Genomic DNA, 23,219 nt, shown 5'->3' on the forward strand with positions numbered 1-23,219 from the left:
ACTATCAAAATAGCCCAACATGAAGAATAAAGACTGGTGCAAACCAAATTAAAGACAAAGGAATAGGAGGCAGATCCTAAGACTACTAATGGTACCCGAGAGACTCACCTTTGTCAAATAAATATCCACAGATGAAAAAACAAATAGCAAACTGGGAGAACCACATAGCTAAGATCAAAACGAACCGACAACCAAGATCTCATTTACTAAAACCAAAATGCAAGAAAGGTAGTTTCTGGTACAGTCACTTACTTTCTTTCCCTGGATTCTTTACTCTTCCTTAGGCAAGTGGATGGTACTTAGACTCTGGTCAGCATCACATAAAGGCCTACACAACCTCTCTCTCTTCCACCTATTATAAAATAACTGCCTTCTGCTCTATCCAATAGCTGTGGGAAGAGGAAGGGAGAAATCCACTAATCTGCCTTTTCTAGATTCAACTGGCAAGCTAAAACACAAAAGAAACAGAAATGTCTGAAGGTTAGCAGTTTGAAGGCTTTATGGAGGTAGACATCCTGCAGTATTCAAGGGAAGACTTTTAGTTGGTTGAGCAAAGCCAACAAACCAGATATGCTTTATATTATAAGCAGCAACATAAGGAAAACACTCTACCTGGTTACCAGCAGTCCTGAATACAGCTACCTCTATTTTGAGACTGATGTTCATCTAAAAATCAATTTAATTCAGGAAAGTAGATTGCGGTTACTCTGTGCAAAGAATTGTGCTAGATATTGTAGATAACAAACAGGCAAGACAGCCCAAACCTTGGGAAACCAGGAGGAGAAATAACAATACAGCATTAAGAAGAATATATAAAGTGTCACTAGCTTAATAAATGGCAACTCCATTCTTCCAGGTGGTCCAACCAAAAACCTCAGAGTTATCCTTGACTCTCTCTCTCTCACTATTCCCTCCTTCCCCACTCATTAACAAATTCTGATTGCTGAAATGTTAAAACACATTCAGATTCTGATCACACTTCACTGCTATCACTGGTGCCAAGTCTCCATCTTCTCTCTCCTCCATTATTGTAACAGCCTCCTATTTGAGTTCCTGGCTTTGCCCTTGCTCACCTTCAGTGTATTCTTATTTAATAGTGAAGTTATTAGATCATGTCAATGCTCTACTCAAAATCTTCCACTGATATTTTCTCTAGTATAAAAAGACAACATCCTTAAGATTCCTTATTCCCTCCCTCACTCCCCTGATCTTTCTAACTTCTCCTCCTCCTCCTTTCCTGAGCCATACTTGTCTCCCTGATGTTCCTGGAAAAATATCAGGCCTGATTTCTCACGTAAGGATTTTTGTGGTCACTATTCCACCTGCCTGAAACGTTCTTGCCCCCAGATACATGGCTCACTTGCTAATTCCCTTCCTCCAAGTCTTTATTCAACTGTCACCTGTCCACCTTTTCTAAAAAATTGCAGATCACCACCCAACAAACTTCATATCCTTCTTCCCTGTTTTATTTTTTTTCCTTAGCATTATCATTTTCTGATACATTATATAATGTTACTTACTTATATTATTTACTGTCTGTCCCCCATTATGAAAATATAAGTTCCATCACGGCAGGGATTCTTATCTATTTTGGTTAACTGTTATTTTCCTAGTACTGAGAAGACAACTTTGCATATAGTAAATGCTCAATAAATATTTTCCGGTGAATTTCTGAGTGAAAGTGTTAAGTGAATAAATCTGCATTATTAGATGTCTTTTGGGACATTAAGAGGAATGAAGAGGAAAGGGAGCACCTGACATGTGCAAGGCATTATGTAAAGTAATTACACATCATTACCTATCTCATTTAATCCTCACTCTATGAAGCAAGCATGCTAACAGATGAGGAAAATGACATTTTGAAAAATTAAGAGGTTCATCCAAAATCACACACAGTAGCATTCAAACTCAGGCCTCTCTGAGTCCAAAAAGTCCTGCTCCTTTCATCATAAAGCAAGTTGGGGTCTATTTCTTGACAACAACATAGAGGAAAGGGTGTACTTTGAGTATCAGATCAACACAATACAAATCTCTATAATACACTAGCAATACTAATATTTACTATAGTTCCTTGGGTCATTAAGTCTATTTTAGGAACTGAGAAATCAACTCACCTCTGATCTGTGTCTATGTGGAGGAAGGGAAGGTGACAGCTGAGTTGGAGGGTGAGGTGGGGCGGCAGGGGGTTGGGGCTGACTACTACCACCAATATGATTATTCCTAGAAATCTCTGAATTCCTGAGGCTATAGAACATCTTCTAGACTAGTGCTACCCAACAGAACTTTCTGCAGTGATGGAAATACTCTGTATCAGCACTGTATGATACTGTAGCCACTAGCCCTACATAGCTACTGATCACTTGAAGTATGGCCAGTGTGACCAAGGAATTGAATTATAATTTAATAATTAACATAATTATTAAATTATTCGTTTAAACTTAAATACCTACGTGGGGTTAGTACCTTCTGTATTGAACAGCATTGTACTAGACTCTCCATTCCACTTCAACCACCTCCTTCACCTTACTCACTAGCTCACTTGTAATACTTTGATCAATGTTAGATGATGACACTGAATATAGGGCAAAATTCTTTTCCCAAAACTATCCCAAAGAAAAGAGGAAACTGCCCTATAGTTGAGTCTTTACATTATTTTACTTTTGAAGAACAAAAAACTGTTTAGAAAAGACACAGAGCCTAAAACAACTTCAGACAATACTAGTTTTGGACACTGAAAACAGGTTACCAAATGGAATCAGTTAAAAAGAATGGCAGAAATTCAACAGATTTCATATTTATTTAGCAGGGGGGAGGGGGCGGGCGGGTATTAGCTCACAATTAAAAATTTAGATGTAATTATAAATAAGCCCATTAAAGATTACTTGGAAGGGTTTCATTGTAAAGCTCATGAATAGCAAATGAGTTCTTGTGGTTTGAGATTAAAATTCCCAGAAAAAGTACCATATCCAGATTTTTTAAGTGCTCTATCTCAAATCACTTAAGCAAAAATTAAGATCACGTGCTCTGGAAAACTGAGAGACTATTTCCAGTAATGAGGAAGACACGAACATTTAAAATGCATGTGAAAGGTTTGAATAATGTTTTGCTAAATGAGTATTTTTAAAAAGCAATATTTCTAAAGTAATAGTTTTTATTATCTAACTTAAAATATGTATGTATAACTTAACAAGCTAAACTTAATGACTATTTCATATACAAGCTTTAAAAAGTTTATATATTCAGGCTAACCAAAATATTTTTATTGGGACTTTCCTGGTGGCACAGTGGTTAAGAATCTGCCTGCCAAATACAGGGGACACGGGTTCGAGCCCTGGTCCCAGAAAATCCCACATACTGCAGAGCAACTAAGCCCATGAGCCACAACTACTGAGCCCGCCTGCTGCAACTACTGAAGCCCATGCACCTGGAGCCCATGCTCCGCAACAAGAGAAGCCACCGCAATGAGAGGCCCGCACACCACGATGAAGAGTAGCCCCTGCTCGCTGCAACTAGAGAAAGCCCACGTGCAGCAACGAAGATCCAACACTGCCATAAATAAATAAATAAATTTATTTAAAAATATTTTTATTATCTTATCATTGGGAAAATGAGAATCATCTCATATTCAGACATATACAAAAACCCTCATTATTTATTTTAAAAGAAGCTAAGCTCATCCACTTCAGTCAACAGTCATGAGGCCCAATGCAAGTCTCTATCCCATACCCTGGGCATTCTCAATCATTCTCACACTCTCTCAATTTTTATTGCCAAAATCTATTTGAAGACAGTTATTTTATGAGCCGTTCACTTAGCACATATTATATTTTGCCTTATAATGTTAATCCTTTTTCTCCCAGCTATGTGTTTTGTGTCCTCAATTAGAGTCTAAGCTCCCATAGGCAAGAACAATGTATTACTTCTTTGCATTCATCATAGCACTTAGAGCTGATTGATTTTCTAGAAGATAGGAAAGCTGTGTATCCAGTGCTCCAAATATACTAAAGAATGACCAAACAAAATTGTCTTCAATCTATTATACAACAGATCTGCAGGACAATTACCTCAAGCTCAGTAAATCTGACCAATTTGTACAAGACAAGTACTACTAAAATCCAGGGTCTTTCCAATCCCAATTCCTAATTGTTGATCCTCTACTGACTGATTACCATCTTATTTGCACATTTTAAATATTAGTACTGAGAAATCAAAGTGCTAAAGGAGTACAAATCATTAAGCTGGTTATATTTTTTCCTTTTTTAGTCCTATAAACTAACAAGTAAGCTCCCTTCGTAACTTTATGTAACTGAAAGTAATATGCAACTTAATGCTCTGCTTACTTCCACCTAGATGAAAAACTCTTCTCCACACCACTACTCTCTCCTCCTAGCCCCCTTCCACTGGTACTACAGGAAGGGATAGAAGGCAAGAGAAACAGGAAGGTGGAGGAGGGATAATAACAGTTAGTGGCAGCAGAGAATGTACATGTGACCACGGCACATAATTTCATGGTAATGTGTCCACTTTGGGAATGTCTTGGGTAGCAATGGTCAGACAACAGCCCAGACATTTTCATTCAGGAAATAATCAGTATTAACAAAAGATAAGGGCTTATAAATAACCAATGAAGGGAAAAGGCTCCAGGCTGATGAGAATCAAAAGTTCACTAAATCCAAATCTCTTCTTCATTGCTTAATATCAATAAGGGACAGGAATAAAAGAAATTTATACAGAGAATGCAGCATAGTAATTAATCCCAATTCCAGATTTAGAGACCTAAATTCAGATAACAGGTCTATTGTTGACTGTACGTATCATCTTAGGCAAGTCATTTGCCCTCCAAATATGCAAAATGGAAGACATTCTAATAATAATACTTATTTCCTAGGGCTGTTGTGAAAATTAATGAGAAAGAAGGATACAAACTACTTAGGACAGGACCTGATATATGGAAAGTACTCAATATGCTTATTTTTTATTTGAAGTAGGAGAGGGTGAGCTTTTCCATTTGGTTTTATAGCTCTGGGCAAGGTATTATGTCAGGTAATAAGAGTGTTGAATTGGAAATCAAGAGATGGGTTCATGTCATGGCTTTCTCAATAACTTGATCTTTGACCTTGGCCAATTTCTTTCTCTCTATGAGTCTTTATGTTACCAAATCTGTAAAAACAAAGGGGTTGGGCTAAATGATCTTGTGTTACTCAGAGTTCTCCAGAGAAAGAGAATTAATAGGATGGAGAGAGAGGGGTAGATAGGAAGAAAGAAATTAATTTTAAGGAACTGGCTCATGCAATTATGGAGGCTGGCAAGTCTAAAATCTGCAGGGTGGACCAGCAGGCTGGAGACCTAGGGAAAAGCCAGTGTTGCAGTTCAAGTATGAAGGCCATCTACTACAGACTTCCCCTTGCTCTGGAGAGGCCTTCAACTGATTGGATGAGGCCCATCAACATTATAGAGAGCAATCTGCTTTACTATGTTCACCAATTTAAATATAAATCTCAACCAAAAACATTCTCACAGAAACATCCAGAATAATGTTTGATCAAATATCTAGGCACTGTGGCCCAGCCAAGTTGACACATAATATTAACGATCACAGATCTCTAGGGTCCTTTCCAGACCTAAGAGTCCATAACCTTTGACCTTTGTACCTGTGAAGGTGCTTACTTCATAAAGTCTACTGATATATCCCTATGGGATTCTTCAGGGAAATTAACCACAACAACAATAAATAAACATATATATATATGTATATCAATAAAGTTAAATCCACTTAAATTAACAGGATAACAGGACAGGAACTGAAGCTGGACTAGATGTAAAATCTCCAATGACTCTTTGTAGGTTTTTAAAACTAGCCACAAATTCTTGGATAATACTCCCTTCAAAAAGTGGGCTCTTAAATCTACATAGGCTTGTGACTGCTTTGACCAACAAAGTACAGCAGTAGTACACTACGTGACTTCTCAAACTAGGTAATAAAAGGCTATAGAGCTTCTACAGTTTCCTTAAAAGTTCACTCTTGGGAAACTCCCTTTCAGAACGTAGCCTCAAGCTGTGAGAAAAGTGCAAACCACATGGAGATGTCATGTAGAGACGATTCAGTTTACTGTCCTAGCTGAGCTCAGCCTTGTAGTCATCCCAGCACAGGTTCCAGACACATGAGTGATGAAACCATCTTGGAAGCAGTCTAGCCCCAGATATTCCAGCTCCCAACCATATGAGTCACACTAAACCATTTGACTCATCCCAGCTGAAGCTCTGGACATCATGGAGCAGACATGCTATTCCTAACATAATCTTTTTAAATTTCTGATCCATGGAATCTGTGAACATAATAAGGTGCTTATTTTATGCCACTAAGTTTTGGGGTAGTTTATTATACAGCAACAGTAACTGGAATGCTTTTTCATATCCAGGACTCAATATCAAATTGGATTCAATTTGACAAGCACATTGCTAGGAACTTTCCATATGTAATTTTGTTTAATCTTAATAACCTTGTGAAATAATTATGATTACCTGAGGATCAAAGCAGTTAATTTAACCAATTAGCCATGCTCTTACAGTAAATATTAGAATGGAGCTGTAAATCAGGTCTTTAGGCACCATGTCTAATATTATAGCGCCACCATGTTCTCACAGTCATCTCCAAAAGCCACTATTTTATCAAGCCCTTTCCTTAAAGCCATTTTTCATAGGGATCTGTAATAAGTATCAAGAGGGGATCATTTTGATAAGTATGACACTGATAGAGGAAGTAGGGGTAAGGTACTGAGATGGATATGTGAATAAGAGAAACAGAACCTCAAAAAGTAGGGATTTGGACTTACAGCAACTGCAGACTGAATGACACAATAAACCAACACCCTTCATCTCCGGGGTATTCTCTTTAGTGTTCTAACCAGATGTTGAGAGAAGCTCATAAAAACTGCAAACTTGGCTGGAGGTGAGGCAGGGCTCTGTATCAAGCTCCCCAGGTGATTTTTAGTTCACTTAAGTTTAAGAATCACTGATTCCCAAACTAACTTGACGAATGCCAAGAATCAGTGATATTCTCTTGGTTTCAAATTTCAACAGGGAAATCTACATTTTCCCTGACATGATTTAATGGCTTACCTAAGAAGTCCTCAAAACAAAATAATACCAAGTATTGGAGCTTAAGGGGTAAAAGTGGTGTTTATTTGATTTCCACAAATTAATCATATGGTATATTTTTGCAAGGTTGGAACTATTACACTTGGTTGGGATGGGGTTGCAGTGGTTTAAAAATATTTTTTAAATAAATCCTAGTAATTAGAACTCTGAAAATCAATAGATCTAGCCAAATAGACTGAGCGAAGGCAAATGCTGTCTCTTCCCAACTAAATAAATAATATAACTATTTTATATACATAAAATATAGCAAAATTATTCAACATCTGAAAACATACTGGCCATACAGAATAAATAGCTGCAATTAATAATCCTGAATTGATTTAATTGTAATAACCCAAGATTTTTCGTAATCAATAAGAGTGTAGAGTACAATTCTCTATAGGAATGTGGAATTGCTATAAATGATTCCATGAAACATTCAAATACACTTGTACAGGCCTTAAGAATTTCTGTGATGTTTGTTGAACTACAATCCATACAAAACACCAAGACAAATAATTTTGTTTCATACACAATCTATCCTTTTAACAATACAAAAAGATGACAAAATATATAAACACACCTTATCTGCCAACTGGTACACAGACGTTAGTCACAACAGCAACACAGCACACCTGAACATTTAACCACAGTCTGAAAACACAAATAACATAAACTGCAAAATGACCAGTTATGCTCCTTGAGCATTCTGAAAAAAGTAGCCACCATCTCCCCTATCTTTGGCACGTATTAAAAGATAAAAAATTCAGTCAGCTTTTCCTCTAGTTCTTTCTTTAAATTACGCTAACAATTTTATGACTTCTCAAGTCTCACATCAAAGCACTGAGATAGCACAAATCACTTGATTAACATTTGACCTCAAACCCTCTCTAGAGGACCTCCTGCCACATTTGCTGTCTACCTTCTCACATGGTGCCATCTTAACACTGGGCATGACGAGAGACAGAAAGCAAATTCTATCGCAGTAGCACAGAGGACTGTGCTCAATATTCTGTAATAACCTAAATGGGAAAAGACTTTGAAAAAGAATAGACACATGAATAGGTATAAATGAATCACTTTGCTGTACACCTGAAACTAACACAACACTGTAAATCAATTATGCTCCAACATAAAATTTAAAAAATTTCTAAATGTTAATTAATAGTAGAATCTAGGTGGCAGGTATATAGGTGTTCACTGTAAAATTCTTTTAAATTTTCTGTATGTTCAAACATTTTCATAATAAAATGTTGAAAAATAAAAAAAAACAGAAAGCAAATTAAGGTTTAGCAAAAGACACCCCCTTGATTACCTACTGTTGTACACAAGAAGAAAAAAAGAGAAGGGATAATTGAAGCACCTCTAGTATACTCTCTTACTATCTGAACATTGGTTTTCTACCCACAGCACTATTTTCTCTTACATCTGCAGCCATCTTCATTTCTTTTTATGTACTTCTGTCGTTCTCCTGCCTCTCAGATCCTTAATAAGGCCCTTAATGGCACCACACACATCGTGTAACTGCCCCTTTTCCTGTTTCAGGACAACTCTCTTCCTGGAATAAACATAGAGTTACTGATACAAAAGACTTTTTTCTAAGAATCAGCACATTACTCTACTGCCCCAATCATTTCCGGGATTGTAAATTTGTAAAGTTTCTAGCAATAGTGAAAGAAAAAAGCATATTAGCAACTATGAAAACTAGAAGATTGTCAAACTTCTCTAATGAAACATGTTTCCTTCAGCCATTGGCAACAAAAATAGATTCCAGAAAGGTGGGGTGGTTTGCTCCAAGCCTATTATTAGTGACTAAACTCATATCACATCTACCACAGTAAACTTATTTATCAGATATCCAAATATAAAGACAGAAAAAAGAAGCAGACAACAGAGTGTATTGTTGTAGACTGTTTTTGTGTAGATATTTAAGAACTGTGTATCTCTTTCATATGAAAAGGTTTTTTTTAATTTTTGGGGGGAAAAAAAGAACTTCAGATAATAAAGCACTTTACCAATAATGCCTGAAGACGGAGTTTTAATAAACACTCGTCTTAATCACAGCATGTAAAAGAAAAGATATGAGAGGAAATGAGAGACAAAGAATTGAAAGTAGAGTCTTAAAAAAGATATTTGTACACCCATGTTTATAGCAGCATTCTTCATAATAGCCAAGAGCTGGAAGCTACCCAAATGACTATTGATGAATAAATAAAGAAAATTTGTTATAAACCTACAATGAATGGAATATTATTCAGCCTTAACAAGAAAGGAAATCCTGTCACAGGCTACAACCTGGAGGCCATTATGCTAACTGAAATAAGCCAGTCACAAAAAGACAAATACTGTATGATGCCACTATATGAGGTAACTAAAGTAGTCAAATTCACAGAAACAGAAAGTAGAGTGGTAGTTACCAAGGGTTGGGTGTAGGGGTGAATAGAGAACTTATTGTTTAAACAATATAAAGTTTCAGTTTTGCAAGGCAAAAAAGTTCTGGAGATCTGTTTCACAACAATGTGAATATGTTTAACACTATTCAACTGTACACTTTTAAATGGTTAGGATGGTAAATTTCATATTGTGTCTTTTTTTTAACCACAATTTAAAAATACACACACACACAAAAAGATTCCTGTAAAGGAAAGAAACGATAAAGAAATAGAAGGGAGGAAAGATTAAAATAAACATTCTCCGAGAGTAGCTTCCTTTTTGAAATGCCAGTAATATATAAACTTAAAAATTACTTATATTGGCAGATTCTTATGTTGGTTAATTGATAGTCTACTGTTTTTAGTAGAGGCTTCTTATCAAAAGCAGGTGAAAACAATTAGTAATGTACTCATTACAGACCAATTTACTGTAAAGGTTAATAGCTCCTCATTTTGATAAGATCACTAATAATCCTTCTGTGATTTGTGATGTTCCTCAGCACTGTATTAAAATTTCTCTCATACCAAAAAAAACAGTACAACAGTAATGGTCTCTGTCCTCATGAAGCCTGGAATTCCTAAAAACTTATAAATAATAAACAAGAAAATAAACATATAAATAAATATTTCATCAGTCAGTGTCCAGTACGGAAAAGGAACCAATACCAGATAGATCAATAGAGGGACTTCAATAAGGAAAACTTCTTTCAAGAGTGTTGGAAAAATTAAAAAGGTTGAAAACACTACATTAAGTGAAAGAAGCCAGACACAAAAGGCTACATGTTATATAATTCTTTTTGTATGATATATCTACAACAGGCAAATTCACAAAGACAGAAAGCAGGTTAAAGGCTACTAGAGGATAAGGGAAGGTGGACTAGGAAATGGGGAGGAATTACTTAATGGATACAGCGTGTTTTATGGGGTGATGAAAAAGTTTTGAAACTAAAGAGAGCTGACAGTTGCACAACACTGGCAATACACTAAAGGCCACTGAATTGCACTTTTAAATAGTTAATCATATGTTATGTGAATTTCACTTCAATTTTTTCTAAAGCTTATGTGAGGCAATCTAGCAATAAGCAAGAACAAGAAGTCCCTACTACCCCAACTAGGGTGGAGAAACCAAGGAAAGGAGTATATTAACAGAGTCCATTAAGCCAAGGCTACCTAACAGGAATGGGGATCATGAAGGAGAGGCTGTCCAGCATGAGATGGCACTCTGAAAAGAGCTGGAGGCACAAAAGAAATGGAATCACTGGAGACTCTACAGAAACAGGGAGAGAAGGAGAGAAGAGCCTAGTTTCTCACTCTCCAATCTCTTGACACTGCCTGTCGTTGGATGATAGTTGAAAACCAGACAGCAAGACAGCTTGGGGAATGGAGCTTATGTGAGTCAGCCCTGTAACTTAGAATGGAGAAGGAGACAGAAAACTGGCAAATGATGAGCACAACCATACACTGAACTAAGCACTACAGAGGAGAAGCACTGTCAGGCAGCAAAAGAATGTTGAATGAGACATCCTCCCCCAAGCAATATTTCTCTACCTCTGGGATAAAGTGGTGGAAAAACCAGTCCTGGAAAATTGCCTATGTAACCCAGGCTTTGGGGTTACTCTTCCACACAACAGGAAGAGAGCCCTTGGCTATGTTTTTAAAGGCTCTTGGGTTCTCTGAAAAACTAAGAAAGGCTTCAGCTTCATATCACCGGAAGCACTGCAACCAAACAACAGAGTTAGCCTATCCTTTGCTGCTTTATAGCCTGGCATCAACTTTTCCTCCTTACTGATGTAACTTCGATCTGGCATCCTCTTCCAGTACAGTCCTGTCTCATCCACATTAAAAACCTGCTCAAGTAAATACACGCTTTCATCAATAATTTCTCGAAGCGTTTCAGGAAATTCCCGGGCAGCTACCGTATCTGTATTTTTACATTGTGAAGGTAGCTCTAGCCTTGAACCGTTGAAACCAGCCATGGCTTGCATTAAAAGATGCGCCCTCTGATTCTTTGCCATGTTTCTTCTTCAAGTCTTCATAAACGTTTTTAGCTTTCTCTTGAATCAGTATTAAGCTTAGTGGGACTCGATGCTGATGCTGATCCTGCATCCACACACTGAGAAGCTTCTCCATCTCCCCCCTCACTTTTCCACACTTCTTCGATATTATTGTTGACATCATAGGCACAGCAGACTTCACATGTTCTATGATCTTGTCCTCGTTCTTTAGAATCGTGCTGATGGTTGAATGAGTCATGTTATAAGAACAAGCGACATGTACCATCTTTTCGTCTCGCTCCACTGCCTCAATTATTTTCTCTTTTGTTTCCATCATTATCGCTTGGCACTTCTTAGTAGTACCAGCTACATCACCACTGCTTTTACGCTTGCATCCAGACGTCCTGGGCTTGAAATAAAGATACTGTACTACTGTACTCTATACAGTAAAGTACACAAAAGCACAACCACTTGTAGAGGATGCATGCACGTGACAATGTACGCCAGACACATGAACTAATAACTTAAGTGACTGGACATGTGAACAGACGTTCACATCTTTGAAAGTTCGCAACTTGAAGGTTCCTATGTAGGGGACTTACTGTAACTGAAATTAAGAGCTTTGTAGATGGGTTTAACATCAGAATAGACACAACTAAAGAGATAATTAGTGAATAAAAGGTAAATCAGAAGAAAATACCCAAATGAAGCATGGAGAGACAAAAGAATGGAATAATAGAATAATGAGTAAAAGAGACATATGGGACACACGAAAGGTATAACACATATGTAATTGGATTTCAGACCTAGAAGAGAAAGAGAATGGGACAGAACCTTTATTTAAAGGGACAGTACTAATATTTCCTAAAATTGATGGACATCAAGACACATATTAAAGAAACCCTATGAACTCTAGGCAAGATAAATAATAAGAAAGCCACACCTAGGCATATTAGTTAAATCGCTAAAAACAAAGACAAGAAACTCTTAAAAGATACTAAAAAGAGTATTTACCTTCCAGGAACAAAACTAAATCTAACAGTTGCTTTTTTTCCAGAAACAATGGAAGACAAAAGAAAACAAAATGTTTTCAAAGTAATGAAAAATAGATAAACTTTCCAGTCCAGAATTCTATATCCAGCAAAAAATGCTCTTCAAAAATGAAGTTAGAAAAAAATAAGACGATAAATACATCTCTGAAAACATTTAATTTTTTGTTAACAGACCCATAATAAAGCAAAAACTAAAAGATGTTCTTCAAGTAGAAGAAAATGGTACCAGATAGAAAGAAGGAAATGCAGAAAGAAATAAAAAGCAACAGAAAGAGTAATTAGAATGTAAATCTAAATGCATATTACAGGATAAAACAATAATAATAATGTCTTATAAGACTTTAAATGTACATAGAATTAAAGTATATAATGAAATACATAAAACATAAGAAGCAATAAATGGATGCTGTGTTGTTCTAATGCCCTTGCTTTTTCTGGAAAGAGGTAAAACTCTTCATTTATATTAGGTTTTAAAAAATCAGGGGTACAATGTTGAACCTCTATCATAATCAGGTTAAAAAGAAGAGAATATATAATAAATAAGAATTTAATATCCTTATAGGATACAAGGTCAATATATAAAAATTAATCTCTTTCCTATATACCAGCAATGAACAATTCAAATTTGAAATTAAAAACATAATATCATTTATATTAGCACCCTCAAAATGAAATATTTAGGTCTAAATCTAACAAAATTCCAAGCATAGATAGCTTCACTGATAAATTCTACCAAACATTTAAGGGAAAAAACACCAATCTTACACAAATTCTTCCAGAAAAAGAGAGGCAACATTTCTGAACCTACTTGTGAGTAGTGTTGCCTGATAAAATACAGTACATGAAATTAAATTTGAATTTCAGATAAAAAATAAATATTTTTAGTGTAAGTATTCATGGGATTTCTATTTGCTATATCTGGCGGGCCTTTACGAAGCCAGATAATGTTAATGTGTTTTGATATCAAAACACATTAACATTACAAGAAAAAAAAATCATATACCAGTTTCCCTCTTGAGCACAGACGTAAAATTCCTAAAACATTAGCACAGTACATCCAGAAGTAAACGAAAAGGAATAATATATAACATTCAAATATTAATCAACGTAATGCACGTTAACAGAATAAAGAAGACAATTTCTATGGCTATTTCAACCTATGAAGAAGAAGTAGTTAATAAACCTCAACATCAATTATAATCACTAAAAGATAATTTCTTTAAAAGAGTAGGAAAAAATTTCCTTAGCCTCATAAAGGGTAGCTACAGAAAACCTATAAGTAACATCACTTTTAGTTTAAACACTGAAACCTCTACCTGTATGAATGGGAATGATTCAAGGATGCCCACTAGCATCACACCTTTCAACAGTGTGCAAGAGATCTGAACCAGAACAATACACAAGAAAACGAAATTCAGAATACTGAAAAACAATGAATAAAAATTTTAAAACATAGCATTTACATCACAATCACAGAGGTTTAAGTACCTAGAGACTATATAATGAAAAATGTAAAAGACAACAACAAAAAGAACCAGAAAAAAGTACTGAGACATTAAAGACAAGTTCAATAAATAGAATGATATTCTATGTTCATAGATTTGAAGACTTTATGCTGTATAAACATTAATTCTCTCCAGATTAATCTTTAAATTCAATATAATCTCAATTATAATCGTGGCACAATTCTTTGTGGAAACTGATAACCTGATTGTAAATATATATCCAAGAACAGCCAAGACAACCTTGAAAACAACAAAGTTCGAGAACCTACACTACCAGATTATCAAGATTTTTTTAAAATTTACAGTCAATAAAGGAGTAGTAATGAAGCAAGGAGAGACAAACAGACGTGTGGAACAGAATAGAGAGTTCAGAAACAGATCTACACATACATATAGGAGTACTTGATTTATGACAAAAATGGCACTGCTGAGAAGTAGGGAAAGAACGGTATTTTTAATAAATGATTGCAAGTCAAATGGATAACCATGAGAAAAATAAAACAAAACAAACAAACAAACAAAAAAACTTGAGCCTATCTCATACCACACATAAAAATCAACTCCAGATGAATTACAACTCTTAACGTAAAAGGCAAAAATAAGCTTCTAAAAGAAAACATCTATAAGAACATTTTCATTAATTTAGGATAGGCAGAGATTTCTTTTAAAAAACAGGACCCAAAAAGCAAATTCAGTAAAGGAAAAGATTAATAAACAGAGCTATATTAAAATTAGTCATTCCTGCTCATTAAGGACCCCATTAAAAGAGCAAAAAGGCAAGCCACAGAATGGAAGACCTTTACAACACATATAACAAAGAACTTCTAACCAGAAAATATGCACTGGCCTTGCAAACCAAGAGGAAAAAGACACAATCCAATAAAAAAATAAATAGGTTTGAATGGGTACTCAGAAGAGAACATACCCAAATGGCCATCAGTAATTAGGGAAGTATAAATTAAAACCACAATCAAATGCCCTTATATGCCTAAGAGAATGGACAAAAATAAAAACACTCGTAAGACCATGTACTGGCAAGTATGTAGAACAACTGGAACTTTCATACTCTGCCAACTGTAACAAAATTGGTGCAAACACTTAAGAGGTAATGTGATACAATCATAATGTGGAGGGGAGTGGGATATGGAGGGGCATTCCTTCAAGGAGCTATATTCTAACATGAAGGTGAAAAATGGAACCAGGCCAGTCAGAAGGGTGGGGCAGAATATACAAAAAAAGGTCTTATCCTTAACCACTTGTTCAATAAAGTCTCACAACTTGTCTTCCACAGTGTTACCTACTATGAAATGCCAACATCGTGTGCTGTACACCAGGGGTCCCCAGCCCCTGGGTGGCGGACCGATACTGGGCTGCAGACCAATACCGGGCTGTGGCCTGTTAGGAACCGGGCCGCACAACAGGAGGTGAGCGGAGGGTTAGCAAGGGAAGCTTCATCTGCCACTCCCCATCGCTTGCATTACTGCCTGAACCATCCCCCGCCACCCCCGGCAGGGTCCGTGGAAAAACTGTCTTCCACAAAACCGGTCCCTGGTGCCAAAAAGGTTAGGGACCGCTGCTCTACACCATAAACTGATTCACCCTCAGCTAAGCAGCCTCTCATTAGAGCCTAACCTCAACAGTGCTGACACCCATCTGTTGCCTTCCTCAACACATTCCAAAAGTGGAAAATAGGCATGTGTGCCAGGGTAGGTAGGAAACTGAGACTGCTGCTCAGGATTAAAGGCAGTCAAAGGAAACGATCCTTCCCAAAAGTCCATGCCTCTTTCAGAGCATTTTGTACTACTTAGTGGAAACATCAGGAAACCAAGAAACTACCCACACACCCTTCTCTTTTTTCCTATTCCACTTGTTTCTTCTAAACCTGGGCAGCTATATTGCATCCTGTAACTGAGCTGCCAATTATTGACAAACCAAGGGCCAGCACTTCAGTTGTTTAAATCTCATGAGCCAAACTGCTTTTGCAAGTGACTAAAATAAGAAAAAAAAAATCATTCTAAATAAAAAAGCATTATTAGTAGCTTGAAAGGAATTGTGAGGTTACAAAAGTTAATGACAGTTTGGTCATTAGAATCTGGCATGCACACACCACCCAAACCTTGGTGCTTCACTATGTCCCTTTTGGGGTCAAGTAGGCTGACAGATGATACCTGCATCCACATCACAGAGATCTAGATTAAACACAACCTGTTTACCCTCCCCTCATGATCCAAGGGTGTCATTTAAAACCCAGAGACACTTTTTTTTAAAAAGGTTGTTCTTGCGGTTTGAACCTCTTGCTTTAGAAAAAAAAAAAAAAAGGTTGTTCTTATAAATTTGATCATTAGATCAATTCAGAACTGCCACTTCAGCAACCATTTTTTATAAAACATTTCCAAGTTTTACCATCCTACATTTTATAATCTGAATAGAATTTGTTACTAGTTTATCACAAGCTATTCTATACTGTGACTTCGTCCAGGGCTCAAAGTCTTGTTTACCAACTCCAATGGCAACCCCAATGGCTTCTCATCTCACTTTACAATAAAAAATAAATACAACTAAAACGTTACTGAAGAAAATAAAAAGAAAATTTGAAGAAATGCGAAGCTACCCCTGAATGGAAAGACTACTTGCAGTGATGCCAATTCCTCCCAAGTTACCTTACAGGAATAAAGAAATTCCAACAATAATACCAATATTTTCTTTTTGTAACCTAAACAAAATAATTCTAAAACCAATCTAGAAGAAAAAATCTGTTGAAAACAAGCAAAACACTTTTATAACAGAACTATAATGAAAATACATTTGTCCATCATATGTAAGTATACATTATAAAGCTACCTTAAGGAAAACCACTTGAAGCTAGTTCAAGAATAGATTTTAAAAATTAAAGGGACCACCATATGATCCAGCAATCCCACTCCTGGGCATATATCTGGAGAAAACCATAATTTGAAGATGCATGTACCCCAGTGTTCACTGCAGCACTATTTACAATAGCCAAGACATGGAAGCAACCTAAATGTCCATTGACAGATGAGTGGATAAAGAAGATGTGGTACGTATACACAATGGAATATTATTCAGCCATAAAAAATAATGCAATAATGCCATTTGCCGCAACATGAATGGACCTTGAGATTATCATACTAAGTGAAGTCAGTCAGAGAAAGATAAATATCATATGACATCACTTATATGTGGAATCTAAAAAAAAAAAAAAAATGATACAAATGAACTTCTGTATAAAACAGAGAGAGACTCACAGATGTAGAAAACAAATTTATGATTACCAAAGGGGAAACATGGTGGGGAGAGATAAATTATGAGTTTGGGATTAACATATACACACTACTATATATAAAATAGATAATCAACAAGGACCTACTGTATAGCACAGGGAACTCTACTCAATATTCTGTAATAACCTATATGGGAAAAGAATCTGAAAAAGAATGGATATATGTATATGTATAACTGGATCACTTAGCTGTGCACCTGAAACTAACACAACACTGTAAATCAACTATACTCCAATATAAAATAAAAATTAAATTAAAAAATAATAAAGGAACTTCTCTTCATTAGAGGAAGCATGCCATTGCCAAGAAGAGTTCACACAGGCAGAGGACAGAGCAAGCTCAGATCTGGTCCTGCCTCTGAACAGAGGGAGGACGGCCACTGCTGGTGCACATGGAGGCAGTGGTTTAGCAGCGACCTGGGGCTCTGATAAGCATGCCAGGACCATCCCAGCACCTGCCCCAGTCAATGCAGGGTACTCACTCTGGCCCCTCTTGCTCTGGCACTGCTCCCCACTATGGCAAAAGTGTTGTTGCTAAAGGAGGTATGTGCACTTAGAAGAAGCAGAGGCTGGTGGTAGCTGCCAGCAAACCCCAAGGGAAGACATGACCATGCTCACTTCAGATCCAGTTCTCCTACCAAAGCCACTCAGCACACACAGATGCATAGGGACACTCCCACACAAGGACACACTTTCAAGACTGGGATAGGTAACTGTGTCATTTAATTTCATAGAGACAGAGAAAGTTAAATAAAATGAGAAGACATGAGTTTGTTTCAAATCAAAGAAGAAGAAAAAACCCTGAGAAAACCTGTAAAGAAACAAAGATAAATAAAGTACCAGACAAACAGTTCAATGCATAGGTGAAAAGAATGCTAACTGAACTTGGGAAAAGAACAGATGAACACAGTTAGAATTTTAACAAGGAACTAGAAAATATAAAAAAGAACCAATCAGAGCTGAAGAATACAATAACTGAAATGAAAAAAACACACTAGAAGGAAATAACAGCAGGCTAGGTGATACAGAACACATAAGCAATCTGGAAGACAGAATAATGGAAATCACCCAATCAGAACAGCAAAAAAGAAAAACAATTTTTAAAAAATGAGGATAGCTTAAGGAGCCACTGGGACAACATCAAGTGTTCTAACATTTGCATTATAGAGGTCCCAGAAGGATAAGGGAGAGAAAAAAGAAGTAGAAAATATATTTGATGAAAGTATGGCTGAAAATTTCCTGAAGTTGAAGAGGAAAACAGATTTCCAAGTACACGAATCACAGAGCGTTCCAAACAAAATGAATGCAAAGAGATCCACACCAAGACATTTAATAATTAAAATGGCAAAAGTTAGAGACAGATAATTTTAAAGGCAGCAAGAGAAAAAGAATCACATACAAGGGAACCCCATAAGGCTGATTCTTCTGCACAAAATGTATAGGCCAGAAGGGAGTGGCATGATATACTTAAAGGGCTGATGGGGGAAAACCTACAACCTAGGATATTCTACCCAGCAAGATTATTACTCAGAATTGTAGAGATAAAGAACGTCTCAGACAAGCAAAAACTAAAAGAATTAATCAACAGTAAACTGAACCTACATGAAGTATTAAAGGGTCTTCTCTAAGTGGAAAAGAAGGCTACAGCAAGAAGTAAGGCATTATAGGAATGTAAAAATCCCACTAGTAAAGGCAAATATACAGTAAAGGCTGTGTCTCAACCACTTAAATAACCTAGCATGAAGATGAAAACACAAAAATTATTTTTTAAAAAAAACCACTGTAACTACAATAAACAGTTAAAGGAAAAACATGAAGATGTAAAAAACACAAAACATGGGGGGAAGGGGAGTAAAAAACGTAGATCTTTCAGAACATGTTTAAACTCAAATGACTATCAGTTTCACTTTAAACGTTAATAGACTTAATGCTCCAATCAAGAGACACAGGGTGGAAAACTGGATTAAAAAAAACAATATACTGTTTACAAGAGACTCACTTCAGAGCTAAGGACACATACACACTGAAAGTAAGTGGATGGAAAAAGATATTTCATACAAATGGAAACAATAAGAAAGCTGGGGTAGCAATACTCATAACAGACAAAGTAGACTATAAAACAGTCTATAACAAAATACAAAGAAAGGTATTATATAATGATAAAAAGGTCAATACAAGAATAGAATAGAATATTCATTAACATATATGCACCTATTATACAAGTACCTAACTATATAAAACAAATACTAAGAAAAAAGGGGAGAAACTGACATTAATGCAATAATAGTACGGGACTTTAAAACCCCACTTACATCACTGGGCAGATCACCCACACAGAAAATCAATAACAGTGGTCTTAAATGACACATTAAACCAGTTGAACTTAATATCCAAAATCAGCAGAATACACATTCTTTTGAAATGCACATGGAACGCTCTCCAGAATAGATGACATGCACAAACCAAGTCTCAACAAATTTAAGAGGACAGAAATTATATCAAGCATTTTTTTCCAACCACAACAGTATGAAACTAGAAATCAATTACAGGAGGAAAAAATGGGAAAAACACTAACACGTGGAAACTAAACATGCTACTAAGAAACCAATGGGTCAATGAAGAAATCAAAAAGGAAATTAGAAAATACCTCGGGACAAATGAAAATAAAAACAAAACTTTATAAAACTTATGGGACACAGCAAAAGCAGTTCTCAGATGTAAGTTTTAGCAATAAAGGCCTACCTCAAGAAAACAGAAAAGTCTCAAATAAACAACCCTACCTACCATTTAAAGGAATTTTAAAAAGAACAAACAAAGCCAAAAATCAATAGAAGGAAGGACATAATAAAGATCAGAGAAGAGTTAAATAAAATAGAGACAAAAAAATGGAAAAGATCCATGAAACCAAGAGCTGTTTTTTTTGTTTTTTTGTTTTTGAAAAGATAAAACTTCTGAGCTTTTAGTCAGGTTCATTGAGAAAAAGACAGACAAGACCCAAATAAAATAAGAAATGAAAGAGGACAAATTACAACCGCTATCCCAGAGATACAAAATATCATAAGAGAATACAGAAACAGTTATATGCCAACAAATTAGACAACAAGAAGAAATGGATAAATTTCTAGAAACATATAATCTTCCAACACTGAATCAGGAAGAAAAAGACATTCTGAACAGACTGATCACTAGTAGTGCAACTGAATTAGTAATCAAAAAACTCAGAGCAAACAAAAGTCCAAGACTGATGGCTTCACAAGGGAAATCTAACAAACAAATAAAGAAGAACTAATATCTATCCTTCTTAAACTATTCAAAAAAATTGAAGAGAAAGGAACACTCCTAAATTCATTCTATGAGGCCACCAGCACCCTGATACCAAAACCAGACAAAGACACTACAAAAAAAGAAAAATTACAGGCCAATATCTCTGATTAATACAGGTGCAAAAATCCTCAACAAAATATTAGCAACCTAATTCAACAATATATAAAGAGAATCATACACCATGATCAAGTAGGATTTATTCTAGGGATGCAAGGATGGTTCTATATCCATAAATGAATCAACATGATACACCACATTTACAAGAGGGAGGATAAAAATCACATGATAATCTCAATAGATGCAGAAAAGGCATTTGACAAAATTCAACATCCATTCATGGTAAAAACTCTCATCAAAGTTGGTATAGAGGGAGCATATCTCAACATAATAAAGGCCATACATGACAAAACACACAGCTAACATTACATTTCCACAACAGTGCAAAGCTGAAAGCATTTCCTCTAAGATCAGGAATAAGATAAGGATGTCCACTCTTGCTACTTCTATTTAACATAGTATTGGGAGCCCTAGCCACAGCAATCAGATAAGATAAAGAAATAAAACATATCAAAATCAGAAAAGAAGTGAAAGTGCCACTATTTGCAGACGACATGATACTACACATACAAAATCTAAAGGCTCCACCAAAAAAAGTTTTAGAACTAATAAATGAATTAAGTAAAGCTGCAGGATACAAGAATAATGTACAGAAATCTGTTGCTTTTCTAAACACTACTAACAAACTATCACAAAGAGAAATCAGAAAAACAATCCCATTTAAAACCCCTTCAAAAGTAATAAGATACCTAGGAATAAACTTTAACCAAGGAGGTGAAAAACCCATACTCTGAAAACAATAAAACACTGATGAAGGAAACTGAAGATGATACAAAGAAGTGGAAAGATATCCCACGTTCATGGATTAGAAAAATTAATATTTTTAAAAAGTCCATACTACCCAAAGCAATCTACAAATTTAATGCAATCCCTATCAAAATACCCACGACTTTTTTCACATAACCAGAAAAAATATTCCTAAAATTTATATGGAACCACAAAAGACCCCAAATAACCTAAGCAATCTTAAGAAAAAAGAACAAAGCCGGAGGTATTATGCTCCCTGACTTCAGGCTATACTACAAAGCTATAGTCATCCAAACAGTATGGTATTGGTATGAAAACAGACACATAGATCAATGGAACAGAATAGAGAGCCTAGAAATATACCCATAAACATATGATCAATTAATCTATGACAAAAAAGGCAAGAATATACCATGGGGAAAAGACAGTCTCTTCAATAAGTGGTGCTGGGAAAACTGGACAGCTACAAGTAAAAGAATCAAATTAGAACATTTTCCCACATCAAATATATAAAAATAAATTCAAAATGGATTAAAGACCTAAATGTAGACTAAAAAATCATAAAAACTCCTAGAAGAAAACAGAGGCAGATACTCTCTGACATAAGCCATATCAATATTTTTTGGGGTTAGTCCTCAGGCAAAGAAAAAAAAAAGCAAAAATAAACAAATGGTACCTAATTAAACTTAAAAGCTTTTGCACAGCAAAGGAAACCATCAACAAAACAAAGAGACAACCCACTGAATGGGAGAAAATATTTGCAAATGATATGACCCATAAGGGGTTAATATCCAAAATATATAAACAGCTCATACAACTCTACATCATGAAAAACAAATAATTTGATTAGAAAATGTGCAGAAGACCTGAATAGACAATTTTTCCAAAGAAGACATATGTAAATGGCCAAAAGGCACATGAAAAGATACTCAACGTCATTAATCATCAGGGAAATGCAAATCAAAATTCCAATGAGATATCACCTCACTCTTGTCAGAATGGCTATCATCAAAAACACCACAAATAACAAATGTTGGCGAGGGTGTGGAGTAAAGGGAACCCTAGTATACTGTTGGTGGGAATGTAAACTGGTACGGCCATTACAGAAAACAATATGGAGACTCCTCAAAAAACTAAAACAGAACTACCATATATCTAGCAATTCTACTCCTGAATACATATCTGAAGAAAATGCAAACACTAATTCAAAAAGATATATGCACCCCAATGTTCACAGCAGCATTATTTACAATAGCCAAGATATGGATGCAAACTAAGTGTCCATCAACAAATGAATGGATAAAGAAGATGTGGATATATAATATATACAATGGAACATTACTCAGACATAAAAAATAATGAAATTTTGCCATTTGCAATAATGTGGATGAACCTGCAGGGTATTATGCTTAGTGAAATAAGTGAAACAGAGAAAGACAAATACTGTATGTTATCACTTATATGTGGAATCTAAAAAAATAAAACACGAATATATATGACAAAACAGAAACAGACTGGCAGATATAGAGAACAAACTAGTGGTTACCAGTGGGAAGAGGAATGGGGGAAGGGGAGGGACAAGTTAGGATTAAGGAATTAAGAGGTACAAA

At 35.8% G+C, this 23,219-nt stretch overlaps 1 protein-coding gene across 1 annotated transcript in view; it reads right to left on the reverse strand.

The window, feature by feature from the left end:
- FAF1 (Fas associated factor 1) overlaps positions 1-23,219 on the reverse strand; it is a 489,781-nt gene that overhangs the window by 353,785 nt on the left and 112,777 nt on the right. The window lies entirely within an intron of this gene.

This window comes from Balaenoptera acutorostrata, chromosome 1, assembly GCF_949987535.1.
Source record: "Balaenoptera acutorostrata chromosome 1, mBalAcu1.1, whole genome shotgun sequence".
Taxonomy (NCBI): Eukaryota; Metazoa; Chordata; class Mammalia; order Artiodactyla; family Balaenopteridae; genus Balaenoptera; species Balaenoptera acutorostrata.